Source organism: Herpailurus yagouaroundi, unplaced genomic scaffold (genome assembly GCF_014898765.1).
Source record: "Herpailurus yagouaroundi ecotype Mexico unplaced genomic scaffold, PumYag 267, whole genome shotgun sequence".
NCBI classification, from domain to species: domain Eukaryota; kingdom Metazoa; phylum Chordata; class Mammalia; order Carnivora; family Felidae; genus Herpailurus; species Herpailurus yagouaroundi.
Window position 1 is genome coordinate 1,330,089 of NW_024412484.1, and position 13,129 is coordinate 1,343,217.

The 13,129-nt window shown below is 62.9% G+C and overlaps 1 long non-coding RNA gene across 1 annotated transcript; it reads right to left on the bottom strand.

Moving 5' to 3' along the window:
* Nucleotides 1–520: 520 nt before the first annotated feature.
* LOC121021228 (uncharacterized) lies at nt 521–8,931 on the bottom strand. The gene is made up of 3 exons (XR_005786460.1): nt 8,527–8,931; nt 1,398–1,516; nt 521–853 (listed from the first exon to the last, which is right to left on the bottom strand). It is a non-coding gene; the product is annotated as an uncharacterized LOC121021228 (long non-coding RNA).
* Nucleotides 8,932–13,129: the final 4,198 nt, after the last annotated feature.

Below are 13,129 nucleotides of genomic sequence, written 5' to 3' on the forward strand. Positions count from 1 at the left end.
CGGGCTCCTGGGACGTGAATTCGGGATGGAGACTGACAAGAAGGATGACCTTGCTGAGTGCGCCCATCCTGGAATTCAGGGGTCAGCGTCCCGGGGGGTCAGGTGGAGATGAAGGCGGACGGAGTGAGGATGAAGAACAGAGGAGAGACAGCGCTGCAAAGGCCGTCCCAGCCACGCCCCAGCCACGCCCCAGCCACGCCCAACCACGCCCCAGCCACGCCCCAGCCACATCCCAGACCTTCCCAGCGATGTTCCAGCCACGCCCAGCCATGCCCCCAGCCACGTGCCAGCCACGGCCCAGCGATGTTCCAGCCACATCCCCAGCTACATCCCTAGCCACGTCTCACCCACGCCCCAGCCACCCCCCCCAGCCACGCCCCAGCCACGCCCCCAGCCACGTCCAACCACGCCCCAGCCATGCCCCTAGCGACGTCCCAGCCACATCCCAGCCGCGGCCCAGCCGCGTCCCAGCCACAGCTGCAGTGAAAACAAAGAGGAACACATCAATCACCTCGCCTCCTTTCAAGCTCTCCTAGCTCCACTCGGGGTTGGCGTCCTGGAAATTTATCAAACTGGGCTTTTAGGCATGTTTCTGATCCGGCTCTTTGGGAATTAACCCCCAGGACTTGGGATGTGCACAGCCGCTCATTAGCCGCCTCTCTCCCTCTCCCTCCACAGAAGCCACGCGTTCGATTTCAGTCCTCCGGGGCCCGCGTCGCAACAAAAGGCGGGTAACTTAGCTTTGCAGAGGCTCCCAGCCGGCGCAGGCCGGGACGACCGAGGCAGGAGGCAGAGCAACTCGCCAGGAGCAGCCAGGGACTCCTGGTCCCCAGAGGCTCCCAGCCGTCGAGACCTGCGGACGGAGAAGGGGACACGGCCGAGCCCCGGCCCATGAACGGGGACTTCGGGGAGAGCAGAGGGGCCAGCGCCAGGGGACAAAGGCAGAGCGACTGCCTGCAGGTAGGAATGATCAGGCGGCCCCGAGCGGCAGCCCGGGACAGCAGGGCAGGCGCTCGTGAGAATGTCTGCAGCGGTGAGGTCAGCCACACAGCCCTGCCCCTGGAGGCGAAGCTCTGTGCTGCTGGACACAGTCCCCTTGCTTCACCTGGCCCCGCTCCCGGGCACTGCCCCGGGCAGTTTCTGAAGCGACACGCCTCCCGGCTCTCTCCGCCCCACGCCGCAGAAGCAAAGCATGACCAGTGGCCTCGGCGTCTGCCAGTGGCTGCGTCCAGGCACCCAGCACCATGGGCTGAACTGCCCTGAGACCCGTGGGGACTGTGGGTCCCAGAGGCAAGGTGGGCGATTATGAGGTCCTGGCCTTCGTTGCTTGCTGAACCTCAAGAAAGCCCATCCCCCACCCTCCCTGCTGACGCCCGGCACCCCCGCCTCAGACCCACCTGAAATGGACTGTTCACACCCGCAGGTGTCCCTGGGGGAGAAGTCTCCAGCCGTCTGGAAGGGGCCGCCGGTCAGAGGCGCCAGGGAGACTCAGGACACATGTGGGGCACGGTCCAGGCTGCAGGGAGAGGAGAGAGATTTACGGGCGCTGTAAGTGCCCCAGGCAAGCTGCTTCGGCCCCCCGCTGCCCTGCGGAAGCCCCACGTGTTTGCTGCGAGGTCCCATCGGGACAGGGGATGCGAGAGAGAGTTTCGTGTGCAGCCTTGCGAGGTGGGTCACCAAGGGCTTATCGACGACAGACAATTATTTCCGGAGTCCTGGACGCCGGAGGTCTGAGACGAAGGTGCCGGAACCGTCAGGCTCTGGGCTGCAGGTGGCCGACTCCTCGTGACCTCACGTGGTGGCTAAGGAGGGAGCAAGCTCTCTGGCCAATTCTTTTAAGGGCACTGATCTCGTTTGTGGGGGCCCCAACCTCATGGCCCGGATCACATCCCAAAGGTCCCACCTCATGACTCCATCTGTTAGGGATTCGGTGTTAGCATAGGGATTTGGGGGGAACGGGCTGGGGCAGACCGGGCTTCCGGGCAGTCCGGGCCCCAGTCGGCCCTTCTGGTTACATGCCCCGAAGCCCGTGCGATTCTGCAGAAGGAGGTGCGACAAAGCCTTGGGGCCCCGGGAGCTCCAAGACAGTCCACCCTGCAGCCTTTGGGGGTCCTGCAGCCACCCTCCAAGCTCGACTCCAGGAAGCAGGGTGGGCCGGAGAGAGGCAACCCCATTTCCAGGCAGGGCCACGCACCCCCCCCACACACACCTCCCCCTGCCCCGGCCACATCCAGTCCCAAGTCGGCAGGAAGGGGAAGCTTTCAGCTGAGAAGCCAAAGGCTAGCTGAATGTTCTAGAATGTTCTAGCTCTTCCTCGACCAGGCAACGCGGCACGGCAGCAAGCAGACAGCGGGGGCCGGCTCGGATCTTCCCCCACCTCCTACCGGCAGCCTGACAGACGCCCTGAAACACAGCTTGCCTGGTGGAGGGGGACGCAGGACCATGTGCTCAGAGAGCCCTTACTGAGCGCCCCGCACACGCTTCATAAACTCCCATTTGGAGCCCGGGGCCCCATGGGTCAAAGGAGAAGCTGTCCGCAGCGTCACGGCTCTTCAGACGGGGCCCCCGGGAGTTAAGGAGGACCCCCCACACCCCAGGGTAGGAGCCGGCCTATGGTCCAGGCCCAGGAAGCAGGGCAGCGGCCTGGGGGTGGGGGGTGCTGGAGGGGCTCTGCGGCAGGCCTGTCTTCCCTGGGCAAGGACAACGCGGGTCCGCAGATGCCCCCAGAAACCTCCCCCCAGCTTCCTCTGCCTGGTCGCAGGTTTACCGAGGGCTCCCTAATTCCTAATTGCTGGGAGGAGGGCGACGGCCCCCCCCGCTTTGCTGATGGAGCCGAACTGGATTCACTCAGGGACTTCACGGGGACTGTCCCCGCCCCGGTCTCTGCTACGCCCTGGCCGTAAACGGCCACCCACCTTGCTGACACCCAGCCCAGGGACATCTGGCAACACCTGGCCGTGAGCCCCGACCCGCCGTGGGACGGGCCTGCCCAGCCTCACAGGTAGAGCCGCCGGTGGAGATGAGCAGCCGGTCTCCCCGAAGGAAGCAAGAGTCTCGAGCAGCACCCGGACCGCAGCCAGGTGGCCAGGGACTCTTGGACACAGTTATGCGGGAAGCGATGTGGGGCTCTGTTCTTAGCGGTGGGACAGCCCTTGGGGGCCGGTGGTGGCACGACGGATGGATCCGAGAAGGTGGGACGATCCGGGGGGGGGGATGCCGCCACCAGGAACACACGGCCGGAGCCACGTCCACCCACGCGCTGGCCGGTCCAGCAGAGACAGCACTGCCCCAGCCTCCCACTGCTCCCCGCTCATCAGGCTGGGACCCGGTGTCGGGAGCCCCACAACGCTGCCCCCACACTCTGAAGACACCGTCACCGGCACCTGCCTCCCAGAGCCTCCTGGGCTCTCCGCTGCACTGGCTTTTATGCGTGCCGCTGAAGGGCCACGTCAGGTCACACGGCCACACCTGAGCCGCGGGGGAGTCTGGCAAAAGTAGCTCTGGGATTTCACCTGGGGAGGAGGGGAGTCGGCGTGGGGAGCACCGGCTCATGGAAGCTGACACGGGACTCCTAACCCCCACCCCACGGCTTGCATCTTCCGGGCTTCCGCTCCTCGGGTAGATGGCTCCACCATCCACGCGGCCGGGGGCTCTCCGTCCCCCCACTCGCTGCACCCCGTCCCAGCCTCGGGAGCCCCGCCCGCTCCAACATATAGCCCAGATCTGTCCCCTTCTTCCCCACCGCCTCTCCCGCCCCGGTGCCGCCACCTCCTTCCCTCCGGGACTGGCCACCCTGAGCTTCTCTCTGTCCCTCCAGGGCCAGGCGGCCACCCCCCCCCCCCCCGGAGGCTCTGCACACCCAGCACACTCCTGCCCCGGTCCTGAGCTGTCTTCTCCGTGACGGTCCTGTCCCTGTTCCAGTCACACCTCCTCTGAGAGCCCTTCTCCCACGGCCAGGCTAAACTCGCTGCCTGCGCGGAACTGGGGACAGAACCCTGGGGGAGGCAGGTTTTTTTGCAAAGCGTCCGCCTCCTCGTGGCCTGGATGGCTTCCAGGGAAAGCTCTGAGCTAGTCGGGGTGAGGAATCTCTCCAAGTTACAGTCCAGGAAACCGAGGCCCGGAGGAACGGAGCTGAGAAGGAGGGCTCGGGCTTATCCAAGTGGCTAAAATAAAAGCCGTGGCAGCAACGAACGCTGGGGAGGCTGAGGAGACACCGGGTCACGCAGACCTTGCCGGAGGGCGTGGGAAACGTCGTGGCCGCTCCGGACAACAGGCCGGCGGTTTCTCTAGAATCGGAGCGTGCGTCCACAATACGGTCCCGCGCGATTGCGCGTTTATGGCAGACAAATGGAAATGAGGGTGTAGGCAAAACCCTGTGTGCGAGTGTTCACCCCCCCCCCCAAACCTTCCACAGCCCGACTGTCCCGCCTCGTCGGGCCGCCGGGGCACCGAGGGTGGGCGGCCACATGGTCCCTTCTAAGCGGGGAGGAGGGGGCTTGACACGCAGAGATCCTGAGGAAAGACAGAGCAGACGGATTGGGAGAGGCTGCCCTTGACGGCTGGAGTGAGGAGGCCGCAGGCCAGGGGACCCCGGGCCACCAGGAGCCGGGAGAGGACAGACAGACCCTGCCCAGATCTCCACCGGGGACTTCACCCTCCAGCACTGGGAGGGGGCACATCTCTGTCGTTTTGTGCCACCAAAACATCTCTGGGGTCCTTTGTCACAGACCCCCCCGCCCCCCGAAACTCATTCCCTTCCCCGACAGGCCTGCTGTGCGTCCTGCACCCCGGGGGGCGGACATTCCTTTCCTGGGCCGCAGGCCACCTTGCTGGCCATCGCAAGGGGAAACAGGAAAAGCCCTCAAAGTGCCCGAAAGCAGGTGCCTCCAGGGCGTCCAAACGCGCACAGACCTGCTGAATAATTAAGCCACTAAGTCACACCCATCAGCTAGGACGGGATGTGGCATGTCCAGGCGGACAAGCCTCACCCTCCGGGAGGTCGCCGGCGGGCGGTGGGGCTGGGGTGCAGCTGCTCGCGCCGGCAGGAAAAGCACCCGGTTCAGCTCGCGGACGCTCGTCCAGCACCAGATGGGCTCCTCCCTGGGGCCGCCTCCCACCCCTGAATCCAGGGGGCTGCCGGTGAGGCACTCGGGATGACGAGGTAGGTGCCTGCACACACACGTGCACAAATGCACGCCATGCACACGTACGTACGTGCCTCCTGATCCCAGGGTCCCCAGGAGGGACCTGCCTGGAGAGGAGGCGTTTCCTGCCGAGACCCCAACATGAAGCACAAGGCCGGGGAGAGCGTCCCCTTGCTCAGAGCCGGGACCCTAGGGCTGCCCGGCCAGAGCAGAGGTCCAGCTGTGCTCGGGAGCTGCAACCGTCTACACCCCACACGTCCCCAGGACGCGTGGAGAGCCTCAGGTCTCCCTTCTTTCCCCATTGGTGCACCTCCCAATCCCACCCCCCATCCGGGCCGCCTCCTCCGGGAAGCCTCTCCTGGCTGGAATTCTCTCTCCTTCTCTGAGCTTGCCCTGCACTTCACCTGGGGCCCCGGTGCTTGGCCTCCTGTCCACTTCATAGCACTCAGAGCACAGCCTCCTTCTCTGAGCCAGCTCTATTCCTACCCTATCCCAGGCACGGCATCTTGTATACAGTCGGAAGTTAATAAACACTTGTTGCACGGATGACCATACAGGGAGTCCCTCTTGTGCAATCCCGATGGCTCCAGCTTACCAAGATCGGAACTGTCTGAAGGGTGACCCTGGCCTCTCATAAACCCGGACTCTACCCGGCCAGGGAGGGGTGTGGTCTGAGTGAGGACTTCCTGTGGGAAGGTGACCGTGACCTTGGAAGACAGAGTCAGCGATGGCTCTGAGTGGCCCCCTTTCCCGCTGACGGCCGGTGGCCCTCCCGCCCGCCTGGCCTGGGGAGCCTCAGGACCCACCCACTCTGCAGACACAGCGACCAGGGTCCCACAAGCCTCACACGCGTCCCCAGCCTCACAGTGGAGGGTGACACGGTCTCTGGCCTCTTCCGCTGCCCCCCACCACCTCCTGCTGGGCTCAGACTTCAGCAAACAGAGGAGCTGACATTTTGCCCGCACGTTACAGCTCTCCAAGCTCGGTCCCTTGTGTTGTCTGTTGTGGCCTCCCCAACTCGGCGAGGTGGCATTTATAACAGAGAGGCCAGCTGTTCAGAGACGGGCAGACAGGAAGCAGCGGAACCCACTGGAGGGGTCCCAGCCTGGGGCCTTCAGATGTTCCCGAACAGTTGACAGCCCCAGAGGCCGCACTTACCTGCGGAGGCGGCATGTGAATTATTCACATCCCCCGCAGGTGGAGGGCTCTGTTTCCACGGGCTCCTTCCTCCCGCCCCCACCCCCTACCCCCCACCCCCTACCCCCCACCCCCCAGGCTCAGCCCACCCCATCCGCGGGGACCATTGTGATGGTTAATTAGACACAGTTGGCGAGGCGCCCGCCCGAGCCCCGGGGATGACAGCGGTCCAAGGAGACGCGGCATAATCACAGCTCAGCCTAATTCAGGAAAAATGGATTTGACTTTGGGTGATAGCAGGCCAGTTCCAAGATGGTTCTTCTGCGTGTGGCCCGATCACGGCCCGGATTCCTCCCATTACCCCTTCGGAATTTTCTTAGCCGGACTCAGAGCTGGGTGGCCAGACGAGGGAGTCCGAGCCCTGAGTTAGGAGCTGGTCCCTGAGCGACACCGTGAGGTGTTTCCCCCCCCCCCCCCCCCAGAGATGTGTCAGATCTTTGGGACCTGATTAGCACAGGCTCAGAGGGCCCAGCATCGGTGGAGGACTGGGTAAGAACCGTCCAAGCTAAGGCCTTGCTGTCCTCTCCTCCCCACGTTAGGGACCCAGACACCACGGCCCGGAAATAAATACTTCACTGGAGCCTCCATCCAATCCGGACTCAGCAGCCTGGAGAGACCGAGTCTTCTACGGATGAAGCAATGCTTGCTTTTTATTATTGAATTAACTTTGCTCAGCTCGCCCACACTCTGGGGAGAATTAGTGCTAAAGCAAATTGTTAGGACTCGGGGCCGGCGTCTCTCCTGGTGAACGCCTTGCTGGGCGGTGTGGCCTGACCTTCCCCTAAAGCAGACTCAGGGGGCTGCCTGATGAGCGCCGGGGCTCAGTACCCACCCCACAGAGCTCGGTGGGGTCAGGGAGATTTCTCTGGGGCGGCCAAGGGGAGCCAGGCTCCCGTCGGCCCAGCGGAGGCAGACCCTGGGCGCCCCGACCGCACAACCACAGCGACACTCGAGCCCTGGGTAGCTCTGGCTGAGACCCCGGGAAACGGCTGGGTGTCCAGTTTCCCTAAGAGCAGATGGCCAGACCGGACGGATTCTGGGGACAGCTGTCCGTGTGGTCCCACGATCACTGGCCCCAAAAGGGGCAGCCCCCCCACGGGGGCAGAGGACCCAAGTCCAAAGCTACAGAGGCCCTGAGAGGGGTTTAGAGTAAGCAAAGGCACCCCGCAGATCCCAGCCTCAGGGCTGGCTGACCTGGCCCCAAGGACAGGGACGACGGACACAAACACCGGCCTCTGGGAGTAGGAGGGGACAGTATTGGCGTCCAGACAACGAAGGGGAGGGGCAAACTTGTCCTGCCCTGTCCTGAGCCCCAAAGGCAGGGCCTGGCCTTGCTGGTTGTCAGAGTACCCAAAGCCTCAATGCCGAGCCGGGCACAGAGCTGAGCCGCTCCGTGGTCTGTATTTCCCTGTCCGATTAACGACCGACCCCATGAGAGCCCGGGGCCTGAAGCTGAACAGGTGAACGTCCAGACCGGAGGGCACTTGGCAACGGCCGGCAGCATTTGTGGCCGTAACACTGGGAGAGGTGCCACCAATGTTGTAGCTCATGGAGCCTGGGATGCTCGAAACATCCCGCGATGCACAGCTGGCCCCACGACGGAGAATTTCCCAACCCAAATGTCAACAGTGCGGAGGCGGGAAGCCTGCTCCGGCCTGGGGGAGGGCTGGATGCCCCGGAGTGACTCCCCAAGGCTGGGACGCCCACAAGGGGGCGGCCCCTGGCCTGGGACACCAGGCACATCTCCCCTGGGAAGTACCCTCCTGGCTGCATTTCCCGAGGAAGCCAGAGTCCGCCTATCACCGGAGGCCACTGGCCAACCCGGCTGACAGCCTGGTGGGTTGTGACACCCTCTTGGTGCTCCCGCGGGACCGGGCCCCAGGACGGATCCCTGCGATGCACGGACGTCTTCGATATCTCACCACCGACCACATGCAAGCCATGCGCGCGCGCTCCTACACACACGGGCATGCACGCACGGCCACGAGTGCAAATGCACCACACCCACCCCTGTGCGCACAGGCACACATACAGTGCACACGTGCTCGCACAGATAGGACACACACGTGCTCGCACACAGGCACAGACCTGCGCACACACGCACACAAATGCCCGCACGGCACGGGCACACACACGCCCTCCTTCAAGAGCTATTCCCATTTCCTGCGGCCCCACCACCACCTACCTCTAGTCCGCAGGAGAGAAATGAGCTCGGATTAAGATGTCTCGGGGCAGTTGGATGTGGTCTCTCCCATCACACGTCTGCGTCTGGCCCCGAGCTCTGCTGACGCTTTTGTATTCCAGGCATTCTGTTCCCTGCCCACCCCGGTCCCTCACAGACCGGGACTGTATCCTTTTCATCCCTAATATCATCGCTCACATCCTCGCCGAGCTATTGTGGTTCCCGCTGTCCTTCTGAGGCTGAGGTTTTACAAGAATGAATGCAAACGACAGAAGCCGGGATTTACGGCCCAGACCCGAGGTGCTGGCTGGGGCCCCGGCCGCTTTCATCATCGGAGGTAAGCCGCCCGCCGCCCGCCACTAGAAAACCTCCCAAACTGAGTTCGCTTGATCTCTTGGTAGCAATTTTGTTCAAAGCCTCCTTTCTTATTACGTTTGCTCTCTGGGGCATTTTGGCCACAGTGATCGCTTTAGAATCAAGGGATTAGGAGACACGCCGGGGTCCGTAAGGCCCGGCCTTCCAGCAGAAAGCTGGCCCCGGTCAGAGCTAGTCCAGAGCGGGGGCCATCTCCAATAATCAGAGGTCACGACCCGTCCTGAGTTCCTCTCCGAGCGCTGGCGGCGATCCCCGAATCTCACCCCCGGCTCCCCTGCCCTCTGTTGAGAACCACCCTGCCGTCCAGGCCTGGCTTGTCTGCTCACGGAGGGCCGCTCGAGAGCAGCCTCCGAATTGGAGGAGGAGGAGGAGGAAGCTTACTCCTGGGGACCCGAGTCTCTCTTCTAAGAGACCGAGGCTGGGGCATGAAGCTCCAGAAGGCTCCCCCGGGTCCTCTGGGCTCCCCGGCCAGCACCCCATCCCGTCTGGCAGTAGACGGCCCGCATCCCCAGCCAAGGCCTCGTTCTCCCCGCGCTGGGGACACTCACACGTGGCCTTGACTCGAGGCTTCGTGTTCCTCCCAGCTCTGAGCTCAGGAAAAAAAGAATTCTCCGAAATATGAATTATGTATTGAAAACCCGGGCAGAGCCATCACAGGCAATAAATAATTCTCAGCTACAGACACATTAGTTAGCTGTACAATCTGCTTCCAGGCCAAACCGACTATCTCATTAATAACAGGCAGAAGCAGGGGCATCGCGAGTGCGGAGCCGGAGCAGGGGTCCCCTCTCAGGGCCGCCGTGGGCCTGGCCCGACGTCTCCTCGGCATCGTCTCCGGGGGCGCCGGCTCAGGATGAAGGGACCAGCAGGGACTCTGTGATGCCCAGACTCTTCTAGAAGGGAGGACACCTAATGGAAACACTGCTCTGCCACACGACCAGTACACCTGGCTTTGTGGCCCAGCCTGGTGATGTGTCCCCTGTCCCCTGCGTGGGTTGCAGAGGGCTCCGTGTAGCTCCAGAACTTTCTTAATGAACAGACAAGAATTTATCGAAGTTAGCACTCAAGTAATCTGCGGTTCGATTGGACATTCGTAAGTGCTTCTAGAGATGTTTGCTCCGTAAGCTATTTTTGCTATCACCCTGGAAAACTCGTTGGCGTAATGGCTTTGCGATGTCTTGGAAAAGCATTTGCTAAGCAAAGGTCAGCCCTGACCTGAAGCCTACTCACAGAATCCTCAATCAGCAGCCGTGTCCTTGCTGGGGCGGAACTCGGCTGCTGGTTGGGAAGGGCCTCGGTCTCTGGCTCTGGTCCCAGCGGGCTCGGAGAGCGTGGCGGGCGCTCCCACCACTTGCTGGTGCCTGCTGTGGAGCGCCAGTCACGGGCAGGAGGGCGTCCCCATTCTGGAGGGCCGTCTTCACGCGAGGGCCGCGTGACTTCACATGAGGCATGTCCCTGGATCTCGGTGATGTTACAAGGGGACCCCTGTAAGCACCCCCCACCCCGCTCCGTACCCATGGGACAAGTGAGGCTCGGGTCCCCGGGGCCACGAGAGGAAGCAGACCCAGGACGCAGCATCGCGTCCACCAGCCTTAAGCTCTGAACTGTCCCCGTCTCCCCCCACCCCACTGCAGAGGCCCAGGGGGTACAGGCCCAGGGGAAGGCTCGCAGAGCTGGCCCCTTTTCCTCTTAAGTGAAGTTCCTGCCGGGTCTGTTTAAGCTCTCGGCATCGTAACGCCTTAAAAGCTTCTGCTTTCTCTCTGGGTCAATTTTCTTCCAACAAAATATCAAGATGAAGCTTGAAAGGCTGCCACCGGGGCCTGTGTGCCAGACCGGGCCGTCAGCGCCCGGCCATCAGCGCCCGGCCTTGCATCACACCCGCGTAAATATTTAAAGAGATGACAGGGGAGTGGGTTGCTCTCGGGGAGCGTGGGGCCAGCGGGGCTGCAGAGAAGGAGAAGGCCATCCGAAGGTCCATCTGGCCGTGACAGGAGCCATCTGGTGGGGAATCGTCTGAGCCCCAGGTCGCTCGTCACAACGGCCGTAAGTACCAGCCGTGGGGTTTTTAGCGACGCCAGGTGCCAGGGAGCGGCGCCTGGCTTGGTCTTCTCAGAGCCCAGGTCGTGAGGACAGAGCGTGAAGGACTCAGTTTTACAGAGGGGGAAACTGAGGCACAGAGCGGTTGAGCAGCCCACCTAAAGCATACACCAAAACCGTCCAGAACCCCTCGAATTTTGCCATGTTTGGGCAGTCGTAGAATGGCCCCACAGGGAGGAACGCAGAGGTCACCAAACCCCTTATTTCACAGGAGGGAAACTGAGGCCCAGACATATCCAGATAGGTGGGGGCGGAGGGGAGAACAGAGCCAGACTTTGCATCGCAAGCATTTATTCGTTCCTTCAGTTGTTCATTCACAGACGTGCGTGGCACACGGTGGGCCCTCAAATTAGCGGGCGAATGAACGACTATCTAGGTGGTGCCGAGCGCAGTGCTAGACCTGAGACCCTACAGTGGGAACCTTGAACCTGAGCCACAGAGAGAAGACAGACAGCCCGGCAGCCCGGCCAGCGTCCGGGGAGGGAAAGGGGTGGTGGGAACGGACGGCAGGGCCGCTGTCCAGCTGAAGCTCATGATGGATTCCTCTCTGTGCCCAAGCTGCCTGGGCGGGACTCCCGCGGAGGGTCGCAGTGGGGACCCGGTTCCTACGATCCACCCTGGCGTGACCGAAAGGGGCCGGTCCATGTAAATACACACAGGCATGTGGGCCTCCCTGAGAAGAGACCCCCGTCTGTGGAATCTCCCCTCTTTGGGGAGCCTCTAGAGACAGGGTCTCCGGAGCCCCGTGCCCAATAGGTGCTGGCAGGTGCCGTGGGTGCAGCGAATGCTAGCGGAGAACATTCCCGGCTCTTTTTCCTCTGTCCGGACACTCTGTCTCCCTCGCGTTCTTGCCTTCGGGGGGCAGCATCTGGGGGGCGTGGACGGGGCAGCCGACGTCTGGTCTTGGCCGATGACGTCTTCCTCTAAGGTCTGGTTTCCTCGCCTGCAAAGTGGGGACGGTGACAAGGGTTCGTCCTCCCCAGTCATCTTGAGGACGAAGGATCACAGTCCTCGGGGAATGCCCGTCGGGGCCCCGTATACGGAAGAGGCAAAACAAAGTACCTCTCTTCCCTCCTTGTGATGTCTTCCTTCGACGGCCCAGGGCAGAGGGGACGACCAAGACTGGTGGGGCTCCGGCAGGCTCTCGGGGGGCTGGGGGGTGGTGCATCTGTTTGCGAAGGTTCAGGTTCGCCGGTCCACAGCCCCTCGTGTTCCTCTTGGACACCGGCGCCCCCAGACCTAATCGGTACCCTTCCCCAGCCAACGGGGACAAACAGACCCCTGACCGCTCCCCCCACCCCATCTGGCCACAGCCCTGCAGCATCACCTTCAGGGGCGACCCCTTACCACCTGAGTTCGACCTCCCAGCTCAGCCGTAAAATCCCATAAACAAGTGCCAGGCCTTCTCTGCAGCCGGCCGTGGACCCTGCTCCCTGCACCAGCCTCTCTCCCGGGATGGGGCTGGGGCCCTATCGCCCCCTTGCTCCCTTCTTGCCCCCTTGCTGTCCTTGACCTTCTGCACCTCGGCTTGTACCCGGTCACAGGCTGTCCGGACACATCCGTGACTGCCCCGCGCCCTGCGGCTAAGTCCAGGGCCCCTCTGGCCTGCCCTTCAGCTAGTGGTCCGGCTTTTCCTCCCCCTCCTTGGCCGGCTTTGCTGCGGCCACAGCACGCAGCCACAGACACGGCACTCATCGCCACACACCTTAACTACCTGTGGCTCGGAAATGGGTCTCGCTGGGCTGGACGCCAGGTGTGGGCACGGCCCGGCTCCCGTGGAGGCAGCAGGAGAATCCCCTCCTTTGCCCCTCCCTGTTCTAGAAGCTCCCACCTCCTTGGCTCCTGGCCCCTCCCCTCAAGGCGGCAGATCTCTCCCACCTGCCTGCTGCAGAGAGCACACTTTCCTTGAAATGACAGCTGGGGAGACAGAGGCCAGAGAAACACCAGAAGCAGACCTTTAGAGGGAGGTTCCAGGCAGATGGTCCAGGAATTAGCATCACAGCCTGGAGGCCGCGTCGGGGCAGGAGAGGATCTGCCCCTCACGGCAGGAAAACGGGGCTCTGGGAGCCAGACACGACCCCCTTGGGCACCCAAACACATCTGCCTTGACACCCCCCACCCCCAACCCGCGGCC